Source organism: Juglans microcarpa x Juglans regia, chromosome 4D (genome assembly GCF_004785595.1).
Source record: "Juglans microcarpa x Juglans regia isolate MS1-56 chromosome 4D, Jm3101_v1.0, whole genome shotgun sequence".
Lineage (NCBI taxonomy): Eukaryota > Viridiplantae > Streptophyta > Magnoliopsida > Fagales > Juglandaceae > Juglans > Juglans microcarpa x Juglans regia.
Window position 1 is genome coordinate 12586709 of NC_054600.1, and position 12573 is coordinate 12599281.

Below are 12573 nucleotides of genomic sequence, written 5' to 3' on the forward strand. Positions count from 1 at the left end.
CATAATGTGCCTCTGAAACTAATAATTGCATCAAAGTGGACCATTAAACTTTCAAAACTTCCCAATCCCCCCTCCGTCTACCAGTAGCGTCAAATTTAATGAAAATCCACTGCAAAGATGTAATTTTCATCTAATTTATTATCATTGACTATATAAAATATAAAATAATATATGCTTTCAATTAATAATAAATCATTAATCATTAATCATTAACCATATATAAAATTATTTTATACCTAAGTTGAAAGCAAGTATGAATAATCTATGTATACAATGAAATTATTTTATATTCATTAACCATATATAAATTAATAAAAAATTATTTAATGATTTATGATTTTTTATTATTTTATAACATATATTGTTTTATATTTTATGTGATTAATGATAATAAATTAGATAAAAATTACATCTTTGCAGTGAATATTATGCACATGAGCAGCACATGTAATGAATTTTCGTTAGATTTAATGCAGCTGGTAGACGGAAGAGGAGATTGGGAAGCTTTGGAAGTTCGAGGGTTCACTTTGATGCAATTATTAATTTCGGAGGCACATTGTGAATTGAGTGAAAGTCCGAGGAGGCAAAGTGTAATTAACTCTAACTAATATCTTCACCAAAAAAAATAATTTAAAACACTAAACTTATCCACCAATATTTCGGCTTCTAGCTAAACATGGTATCTTATGCTATACTCACCCAAGATTAATACTAACACTAAAAAACACAACTTAACACATAAATTAAGATCTAGAGAGCAAAACTTACAATGATTTCGTGGCCCTCCTAGGCTTCTCACTCAAACTCACAAACTCAAGAATTCACTTAGAACTTCAAGAACAGTCAAGGAACAAGGGAAGAGAGGCTCTCAAGAACACTCAAAGAAAACTTGTGGAAATGAAGTGAGGAAGAAGTGAAGAGGAGATGAGTTTATATAGGGCTCCAAGGGTGGTGAGGCGCAGCATAGAAGGCTTGCCATTGGTTGACCTGATGGAATAGGTGTTACAACGGTATACCTAGCTTTTTCCTTTCATTAATTACCATACTCTAGGAGAGGTTGTAGCCATGTAGGGGGTTTTCGGTGAGTTTAGGGTGTGTTTGGTTGTTGGGCCCAACTCAACTCATCTCAATTCATTTTAAACTAATCATTAATGGAACCTATTATTTTTTCAATTTCTCATAAAAAAGCTCAACTCATCTCAACCTACTTCATATATTTCAACCTAAAAAATTAAATTCATTCCAATCTAAAAAAGTTAAATCCATCTCAATATGACCCACAAAATACTATTATTTACAACTCAACTCAACTCAACATCCAAACACAAACCGCTGTCTCTTCGAGGCGACAATAATTGCAAGTGAAATATTTTGTCAGGAGTATCATGTATCAATACATCACCACTCGACTCGCTGCAGGATTTTTTATAACCCGACTAATTAACATGGTTGTTTACTACTCCATTCTTCTTTTAGTTTCTTACCAAAAAAAGTATAGTAAATAGAGGAAATCATTATTATACTAATTAAAAACTTCTGAAAATTAAGTATTAACAAGCACATCACATATACCAGTATTTTGGAATAATGGTCTATCGTGTGCTTGTACCTTTTTATTGTTCATATACCAGTATTTTGCATTATACGCTTGATCATGGTTATTTATGGTGCGAATATATAGTTTTTTTTTCTCAGCATTAGGGTGTGCCATTTATTTTTCACGATTTTAAGGTGATGGAAGATCTAGTGGTTAGTATAAAGGAGTGAATGTTTAGGAACTTCTGTATAAATTAAGGAGAAACGATTTGTAAATTCCCAGGATGTGCAAGCCATTGCACTCCATTTGGGAAAAAAATGGATTAGTCTAAATTCATCTGAAAAAATGCATTTTGTAATGGGAGTTTGCACCTTACATACCTTAAGATTGTATTTAGGTATTATTCTAAATTAATTACGTACATATATACCATGTGAGTTTCATTAATATTGTGCTTAGATAAAAGGATTTGAATTTCAAATTCCTTTTTGTTTTAATGTATTTCAAAATCCAAGATTTGAAAAAGACTGCAATATAATCTGAATTTTGTGTAAATCTCCAAATTTTGATATATGATTCGAAAAAAGCATTTGGGTTTTTAAGACTCAAATCCAAATCTTCTTCAAATCCAACCATCCAAACATACCATAAGATAAATGCACACCTGTCCAATTTCAAAATCTCTAAAATTCATTATTATTTGATTCTACTATTTAGAAAATGTTAGAGAGAGGTTTTTGTCAATTATTATGTAAGGAGAGGCTCTTGGAATCGGACGTGGTGTATAAGTGGGATATACACCAATTAGGCCTCTCCACCATCGCCTCAAGCTCTCTCTCTCTCTCCTCAAGTGCTCTCTCTCTCCTCAAACCGAACAGCCTCTAAAAAACCATCAAATGGTTAAATTTTTTGTTTGGTTTGTACCTTCGTAGCGCTGCTATTTCGAATACGTTGTCGATAACATCTGGTTATGCAAATGAAGAGAAGATCAAAATATTTTTTGAAGAAGAACTGCACACCGAAGAGGAGATCCGCTGTTGTGTGGCAGGAAGTGGTAAGAGTAGATGTGTTTTAGTTTCGTTTATAGTCACCGCTTCACCCAAAAAATCTGGTTGTTGACTGCTTGCTTTTTGGTGAAGGATATTTTGATTTCAGGGTGAATAAGGGGGATGGTTGTTTTACCTGCTGAAATTGATCACCGCTATACTCTGGAAACAGAGAGCTATATCAAGGTATTGATGTGGTACATATGTAATCATAAAAGCAGCTTGTCTTCATTCTGACTAAATATTAGTTTGAAACATCTCCATTCCATCAAGGTATGATGCAGTGAGAGAGAGAGAGAGAGAGAGAGAGAGAGAGTTTGCTGAGAGAGAGAAAGCTTGCGAAGAGAGAGTTTGCTGAGAGTGAGGAGAGAGACTAAAAGAAGATATTAAATCTATGATCTTAGGATAAGATATAAAATGGCTAACGTGTCTCTTAAGTTATTAGAGGGTGTAAATCTTACATTTTCACTTCATCCGGTTTTAAGCTTTCTCTCGTGTAAGTGTCAAAGTGGTGTCTATTTTTCAAAATATCCAAGATTCACTTTCTGATTCTAAAATCACGAGGATAATTAATCAAATGGAAAAAAGCAAGAGTATAAAAAATACTTCCTTGCAGTATTCATATAGCTCAAATGCTAATTTGTTCTTCAATTACATCTAGCCAACTGTTTGAAGCTTTGGTATTAACCAGTTGGAATTGGTGAACTTTTAACATCAATTTATTAGCTGAAGTCTATAACGTCACCTCAGTTTGTATAAAATGGTGTTGGTAAATTTAGTAGTTATTTGGTAACACAATCCATCTCGTCTTATTTTATTTTATCTCCCAATTTTTTTCACAAACATCACTCAAACACATACTTTTCAATTTCAATCTTCAACTTTTTCATCTAATCATTATCTATTCATTACAACTTTTTCAAACTTTCAAACAAAACACAAAATAATACAATTTTTTCAAATTCTAAAACAAAGATAATATTTCCGAATTATACTACGTACAGTCACTTCTATGTACTTTTTGCGCACTCTACTGATGTGCTTAGCTAAAACAATTATTTTATATTAAAAAAAGTGACGCAGCCAATCACATTAGTAAAATACGTAAAGGTGTACATAAAATGACTGCACATAGAATTTTTATTTCCGTAATATCTCTCCTAATTATCGCACCAGACAAAACAGAACAAAAGATATTTCCTCGTCACAATTTCCCGCATAACGAACATACCAAGAAAACGTTGACCAGCTATTTATTTCATTGCGACTGTTTGTTTCACAACACAGAAGTTATGGACGCAACCTCTATAAATAAACAACATTTATATTTCCCAATCATGAAGTTTTGATTCCTAAAATTCTCAACAGAATAATTATACAACTACTGTCCATTTAACAGACATACAAATTAATTTCCTCAACACAGTCAAGCCGACACAAAAGTCATGACATACACCAGGAGAACAAAAAAAAGGCAACCATGTTATTGGTTCATTTTCGAGTAGAAGATAGTTTATTCACAAACATAGGGTAATAACTAATGAAGAGATTGATGACACCCTATTCATGTCAAGGATGAAACAAACTAGAATCAAATTGATAAATGACCAGAATTTAAGCCAAAATGGCCGAAAGCACTGCCAGGACACACTACCATACAATTTGAAGTATTAAAAGAACGATCCACTAACTTAAAAAGGGATGATGACATAAATGATATCTTACAAAGATAATCGAAAAAGGAAAAATAATCAAATATTGTACTAAATGCTCCGAATTACTTCAATCTGGCATTATATACTCACCTCCGGGAGAGAGTTTGAATGATGTAAAGGGAGGTTCCTTTGTAACTCTCATTGTTTCTCATTTTAATGCAGAGGGATCTGAACAATCACTTCCGGCGCATCAAAAACCCATTCCACAAAGCCAAGCAAAGAATTTCTGCCTGATGCGGTCGGTAGTATCTGCACAGCTCATTCAAGAGCTGATACATGAATTCAAGAGTGTCTTTGACAGATGGCCAATTTACAAGAACCCGGAGCGTCCTTGGCAAGACCTGTTAGTGAGAAACAACAAATATAATATATTGAAGAGAAGACATTTAAATTGATGGAATTAAGATTATCGCCACTTTAAACTTCTACTGTTTGAATGAAAATATAAAAATTATAGCAGTAGTTACGAAGTCAATAGCCATGTGGTGTTAAGATGTTTTGAATGAAAATATAAAAATTATAGCAGTAATTACGAAGTCAATAGCCATTTGGTGTTAAGATGTTTGTCCATTGCGGTGAGTTACAATGGCACTGAAAATCATTGCAGTGGTGGCAACAACAATGTTGGTAATAGTGTGGATGTAATGGTTATGGTGGTGGGACTAGTGGAGATGACGGCTGGGGTGGTGATGATGATGATAACAGTAAAGATGGTAGCGGCATTGCAAAAGGTAGCAGTGTCAGTTTGGGAATGATGATTTCGGTGGTATTAGGTAATCAATTTCACCAGCCCATAAATTTTGAGCTTATGATATGTTTGAAAGAAAAGTTTAAAATTTCACAGAAATCTCAAAGTAAATTCTTTATCAAACCAGATAAGAAAATTAATACTTGAAACTCACAGATCCCACCAATAAATGTACCTGCGCTATAAATCCCAAACATAACATCAAGGTGAATTTCTGACCAAGCATGCAAAGACAAGGGAACGAAAGAAGTGATAAAGCATAACTTGTTACGAGGGCCAAATGTCACCCAATTCCTAAAATTTTAGGGTTAGGGCAGAGGTTTGAAGTGTTAATCACACAGCCAGTGTTTCTTATTAAGGACAATTCCTAGATGAACTAGGACTCCTAGTTTTACTAGGTAAAGCCAAGAAACCCTAGAATTGTAGCTGGCCGACACTTAGATATCATTTTGTACAATTAGAAACTCCGTCTTAGGTTGATCTATATCCTCAATATGCTGCTGCCGAGAAAGGTAGTCATTGGGACTCCTAATCTTGGTTTGAAACAACGAAACAGCAGGAACCTTTTTTTCTTTTCTTTCTTTTTAAATGACGAGGGAACCATCCCACTGCAGAGCCCTTAGGACTCACCCATGGAGCCCAAACCTCCAGGGGAGACTAGCACAACAACCAACCACCATGACCTCCCAATTAAATCGCAGTTTGATCCCAGGGGAAATTGAACATGTGACATGGGGCTCATGCACACAAGTTCGCCCTTACCACTTGGGCTACCCATGGGTGGAGCTGGCATTATATTCTTGGACAACAAGCACGCATGCTGAGATAGAGGATTAGGGTTCAAAACACCAGTGCATCTCACTGGAAATTCCACCGAACCCCAGCAGCCTCCTAAGCCTATTAACCAGGGGCAGTCCCATACGCACACATGTGCCACCCATCTTCCTTAGAGTAAACCCTAGTCACTCCACTAAGTTTCATATCAAAGTGTTAAAGGACTATCATGACTGTTACCACCATTGTGCAGCCACTCTCTGCCACCCTAGGCTGACAGAATCAGAAATATACCATTAAGCCTCTCATAGTATATTGCCTTTCCACAGCCCTCTTTCCCAAGTTCTCTCCACCAAAACTCATAGAGGGAACCTCCTAAACTCTGCTGCAAGATAGGTAATGACTTCTCTTCCACACATCAAAACTTCCATGTCCTAAGCATTAGAAAATTCCCTATGTTACATCATGGAAGTTTGGGCCTAGAACTCACATCTTAGTGGCATTTCAGGGACATAGCTGCTGTTGGGGAAGCCGAGGACTTCCTCCAACTCCACCTCAGGTTGGAAAAGGTGAGAAATCACCCAACTTCTAGAAGCACTAAGAATCTAGGTTGCTGCCAGCAACCTAGAAAGCACCTACAACCCTACCTTGCCTAGTATCGCATGTAGAATGGCTAATAAACGTGCATTACAAATTCCTATGTATGCAATGTGACACTATAGGCAGGACACAAACAAAACATTTGCTGTCAGGAGCCTGAGAGCATCACAGCAACATCACACAGCTAGTAAAGTCATAGATTTTCATGTTCGGATTGTCTAGAGATTAAGGGACACACTTAGCACATGCATTACACCCACTCACAGCATGTAAATTGTTTTCAAGTATGTTTTGTAACTCAGAAATCAGACTTTTTAAGAAGGTAGAAATTTTAGCATATAGAGCATAACTATGAACAAATATTCATCAAGCCATGATTCATTGCATATTTGACATATTACATTTAATATAGTCACTGTTGTATGAGGCAAATAGTATAAAGAGACCAGAGAAGGGAAGTTTTTGAAAACCGCATTGCATAACAAAATGTACATGCAAGATTTTTTAAAGTTTGTCAAAATCTCTCTAAAACTTTAAAAAGGGGTTGCTGTTACAACCCCAAGTGGACCAAACAGCCACTGTTTTGACACTTGCATGCATTCTAACTTACCAAAAATCATGAGAGCGTAGACAGCATGTAGTGAAATTTAAGAGTAGGCATGCATGACCAAAGGTCAGTTTTGCTCAGTTTCACTAGGTAGACAGCAAGCAACACTAAAGAGTATAGGTTCATACCTTCCTCAAATATTAAGAGTTTGAGTTGAGATTAATATAGGATATGTATTTAACTTAATAGGTGCTTGAATTACGTGCTAAATTGATTCTCAAAGCTAAGGAGATAAGGTAAGTGGCATGATCATAACCTTTATGAGTGCTGTAATTATTCTCTTTTTCATGAAAAAATGTTGTTTACCTATGATATGTATAGCCATATTCAATATTAGCCCCTTTTTATGAACCCTTGATGAACTATGACAATGTGCTTGTGGATGCAATTATGTATGATACACTGATTGGTTGTTTGTTTAGAATGGATGCTATGTCATGAAAATTACTCTTATGCTGTGCTATGCTTATTGATTGCCAGAAGTGGATGCCTGTCATGATAAACATACATATGTTAATATGCCATGTTTAATGCTATGCCTTGGTATGTTACACCATGAACATCATGAAGAAAGAAGTCATTTGAACGATAAGTAAGCTTTAATGCTTGGCCTTATGTTATGAGTTGATGTGCAAGTCATAGACGTAAGTATGGGGTACCATATGTTATGCTATGATTTATGAGGTCAACGACAATTGGACCAATGCACATATGTTATAATTGCCATTATGCAAGTGAGACAAGATTAATAAGTCATGCATATTTTAGATGCACAGAATCAATCATTCACTCATCCATGTTACATGAATTGCCACGATTCTTAAATTCCGCATATGTTACTGTTGAATGATCCACATGCTATATGTATAAGTATGATTAAGCATGAAAATATTCAAAGCAAAGCCTAAGGTCAAGTTAAATTATGTTTACAGTAAGATGTGCTATTTATTAAGTCTTCGACTCACATTTTGTTTGTTTTTATGTTTTAATATCCTAGATGATGACGACATGGACATCGAGCAGGAGGGTCAAGAGTAGATTTATTTTTTCGCAGTCTTGGACTACACAAATAAGTGTTATTTCCACATAGGACTAGTTTACATTATTATGTTCTTGTTTTCATTTTATGAAACTTTGCTATGCCAAGCTATTTTTATGATTCCATAAATGAGGTTCTTCAATGATGTTGAATCTCTTTAGCGGGTGTAAAGTTACGAATGCAAGTAACATTCTTGGCTTGTGGGAAAGGGTGTTACAAGTCCATGGTTAGAAGTTCCCGCTAGGCTCATTAGGCAAAGTTCTAGATTGATTATGCGCTTGAGGAGTTCTAGAGTTCCCTGATGGATAATCACAACGGATTGGTGTTGTATGTGCAAGAAAAGCAGGGAGAGTGGATCATATACTTCTTCATTGCGAGGTTGCTGCGACCCTATGGTACAATTGTTTTGCTAGAGTTCCAGGCAAGTTGGAGGATTAAGTGGTAATTAGCAAATTTTAGCAATATGGAATATGGTCCCCACCTGTCTTTGGTGCTATCTTTGGAGGGAGAGGAATGCAAGAAGTTTTGAAGATTGTGAGCGGTCCATGGAAGAGCTTAGAACTTTCATTTTCAACAGCTTATTACATTGGTCTATTGTAATAGGTTTCAGTGGTTTGAATCTCCATGACTTCCTTGTATCCCTAGACAATCATGACTAGGCGTTGCTCTTGAATATGTCCGGTGTACTTGGGCTATGCTTATTTCAATCAATAAAATTTGTTTACTGATCAAAAAAAGATTTTAATGAAACGACATGCTTATATGTATAGGTGCATATCGATGTAATTGTAATTAAATTGCAGAAGGTGCATATTGCATAAGTCTCGAGATAAGTAATATGATCACACCCTTCATTATCACACGTTTTCTAAGTTTTGTAAGCGATATGATCATGCCATTTGGACACACATATATTATAAAATTATGTGAGTAATTATGATCGTATCCTTCAAAATGCATATTTTTTATATGAAATCATGATCATATTTTACAAATAAAAAAGCTCATTGCTCATGTCATGGTTTTTAACGTATTATTATACGAAAAGCCTATTCATTGACAGCCCCTTTTACGTAGTCTATAATTATGAAAGTGTGTGAATGTGAAGGCTACATAAATGATTTTATTATAATTACAATTGAATGATCTGATTGATGACGGATAAATGATAAATAATGAAGAATTATGGTACCAAAGGTTATGGGGCGGATGGCAACGCCAAGAGTGGCTCATTAGTGGTGCACCTAGTGATAACCATATGTTTTAACAGTTTAATGGGATCTCACTTGAGGCCTACCGGGTAATTGTTTGTGATAATGACGGATGAAGATTATGACAGATATAATGTGAAGGAATGAATGATTAGGATGGTTTATGTTCTATGTTTATCTTTAATGCATTATGATTTTAAGAGAAAAGCCTACATTAATTATATTATTTTACTGCATGATGTATTGATTATTGAATATTCGACTTATTTATTTAAAGTTTTTAACCACCCAAGGTTATGGTCAACGTGAGAATGATACTACAAGATGGGACTTGGCTAAGGGAGAAAAGGCAGAGGCCTAGACAATTCATGTCTCATTTATTAATAAGTAATTTAATTAGCACATAATTTTGAATTATTTATAATAAGTGTTTCCATTGACTCTCATTTAAATTTTAACAAAGTATGTTTTAACTTAAATTATGAAATCTTTATGCCCGACTCCTAAGTAATTTTCAAGGAAGTTAGTAGCATCTCGTTCCCTCTATTTTCCAAAACTAGCATTATTCTTAAACCTAGATGGACAGGGTGTTACAATTTGTGTGTTCATATAGGAGTTTGTTTATGTGCATGATTATTGCATAAGGCTAAGAAGTAACTATGATCACACACCCCTTTTGTTATTCGGCGGAAGCAAAATGTACTTTTTCTAAAATATAAGATATGTACATGTTTTAATAAATGATTATACGATGTATGACCTGCTCCTTGATAGCCCATGTTAAATGTACCCTTAATACATGAAAGTTATGATGAATGGGATCAAATTTGGAAGCATGCTACAGCATGTGATGACTATACCTATTTATGCTTTATGTAATGTCAAGAATGAATGAAAAACAAGACATGATAAGACAAGACAAGTATGCAAGTACATGATTGAATGCATGACATGTAAAAATGATTATGGGCCACATGTATGACTATTATAATGGTACCGCAAGGCAAGGACAAATAGCAACGCAAGGAGAGGCTCATTGGTAGTGCACCTGGCAATGCTAATCCTCATGCAAGGATTCCTACATACGATCATGGGTGAAATCGTGATCATAAGGATCACTAACACTAACACAAAACGCAAATGTGTACGGGTCAACATGAAAATGAACTAAATGTGTTGAATAAAATTCCAATCAAGCATGTCCTTTTCTAAAATGAAAGATCTATGTTGTTATAATGTTTATTGCGTGATGTGGTTACTTACGCTGAGTATTTGACTCAAGTTTGTTTTTATATGCCAACCTTTCAGATGAAAGAGAGTATGAGATGAGTCTGTAGGTCCACAAACAGTTCACGGATACGAGACCGAGTCTTATAATTTTTATGACTTTTTTTATAATTAATAAGAAATTTTATTACCAAGAATAGGCACAGTCCAAGTACACAGGATGTATACAAAAGAAATACCTACTACACTCTAGAAAACAGGAAAACTAAAATAGAAACAGATTCAGTACATTATCATCATTCCTTACAAAGATCTTAAGCCCACAAACTCAAAGTTGAAAAGAAAAAATTTCAAAGATCTTCAAAAGAACGGTATGTCTTCAAAACAACTCTCATTCCTTTCCAGCCAAGACACCACATTAAACACAAAGGAATCATTCTCTATCTGGAAGCTACACATTTCCTTACCTCAACACCACACTAACATGCAAGAAGATCCACAATTTCCTTAGGCATCACCCAATATAAACCTGTCCGACCAATAACCTCATTCCACAAAGTCCTTGCCACCTCACAATGTAAAAAAAGATTATTTACAGATTCACCATCCTTCTTGCACATGACACACCAATCAGCTATACACAAACCCCATTTTCTAAGGTTATCCGTGGTCAATACTTTCCCTAGAGCGGATCTAGCCAAAGAAGGTCGACCAGCCTCTATAGCTATTAGAAGTGCTCGAAATTGTTCCTCAAATCCGACACAAGAGATTCCCACACAATCCTTTATTTCATCCACTTTCCTCATCACCCGATCAGATGAAGAATTGGGCCAATCAATTTCAGGAAGAATAGAACATGACGGATCAGGGTCCATTTCTTCATCAGACACCCTCAGCTCTCCTGACTCACTTGACTCTACTTCCTTCTCCCCTCCAAGAACCATCTACATCTCAGAGTTAAACCTCTAGGTGCAAGGGTCCCTAGAGACAAACACCTCAATTGACCCAGAGACATTACCACTCAATTCCGCATCTCCCTCCACCACTTCCACCCCCTCTGAAACCCTCTCAATGCCTCCAAAACATAGCTCATTAGGAGCTTGTAACGACTGCGAAGAGAACCTTCCAACCCCGAGAAGAGAATCTCCCATCAGAACCTCAGGCTTAGAGGAAGACAACAAACTTCCCCATCAGAACTCACAATTTTTATGACTTTATTAGAAATTTAATTAATTTATTTGTAATTATTAATAGTTTTATGATTAAACACAGGACTATGGTTTTCCAATAAGTACTACTGATGATTTTCATTAATGAACTTTGAATTAAACTTTTTTTTTATATTTATAGAATCTTTTATACCTGCCTCATGTATGTTTATGTTGGTGACATTCCTAACCTTATGGGAAAGTTCTGTTACAGCAAAACTCCGAAATTCCATCTCCACTTAACTTTCATCTGTCCAGCTTTAAGTGCAGGGAAAGTAGTGAACACGTTGGAGAGCAATCAGTGACACACTAGCAGTGATTACACTCAAAATTTACTTAAAGTAAGCAGTATTACATGCCATTTAATCACTAGTTTTGGAGAATTAGCTACATGTTATATTCTTTTCCAAATTAGAACATGAGATAAGAAATGTATAAGATTTCCATACTTTATTCGTGTGGGCTTCTGTCATTTTCCTCAGTGGGACTAGTTTCCATGATTTTCTTGTATCCATTTCTAGATACTCAATTGTAACTAGCTGTTCTCTATGTTAAACTTCCTGTGTACTTGCTTTGGCTATTTACTCGGCCAAAAAAATATTATTTTGTCTGTCCAAAAAAGAAATGCATAATACTTTTCCTAGCTAAAAATCTAGCATTTCCCTGCTATTAAGAGTCCAGGCCACGTACAAAAGCTAACTCATCCAATAAGGCACACGCAGACGTGTATATATTCTTGGCAAGAATAAATTTATTTAAAATTACCAAACTTGACACTGCTGAAATAATCTTAGTTTCAAAACTTAAACTGATATATACACACCTTAAATAAATATATCTATATATATATATATATATATT

General features: G+C 35.3%; 1 protein-coding gene across 2 annotated transcripts in view; it reads right to left on the bottom strand.

Moving 5' to 3' along the window:
• Positions 1-4152: 4152 nt before the first annotated feature.
• Positions 4153-12573, bottom strand: part of LOC121259831 (serine/threonine protein phosphatase 2A regulatory subunit B''beta-like) — a 30018-nt gene continuing 21597 nt past the window's right edge. For both annotated transcript variants that reach the window (XM_041161611.1, XM_041161610.1), the window contains exon 13: positions 4153-4639. The gene's annotated coding sequence lies outside the window, so the exon portion shown is untranslated. The remainder of the gene's footprint in view (positions 4640-12573) is intronic.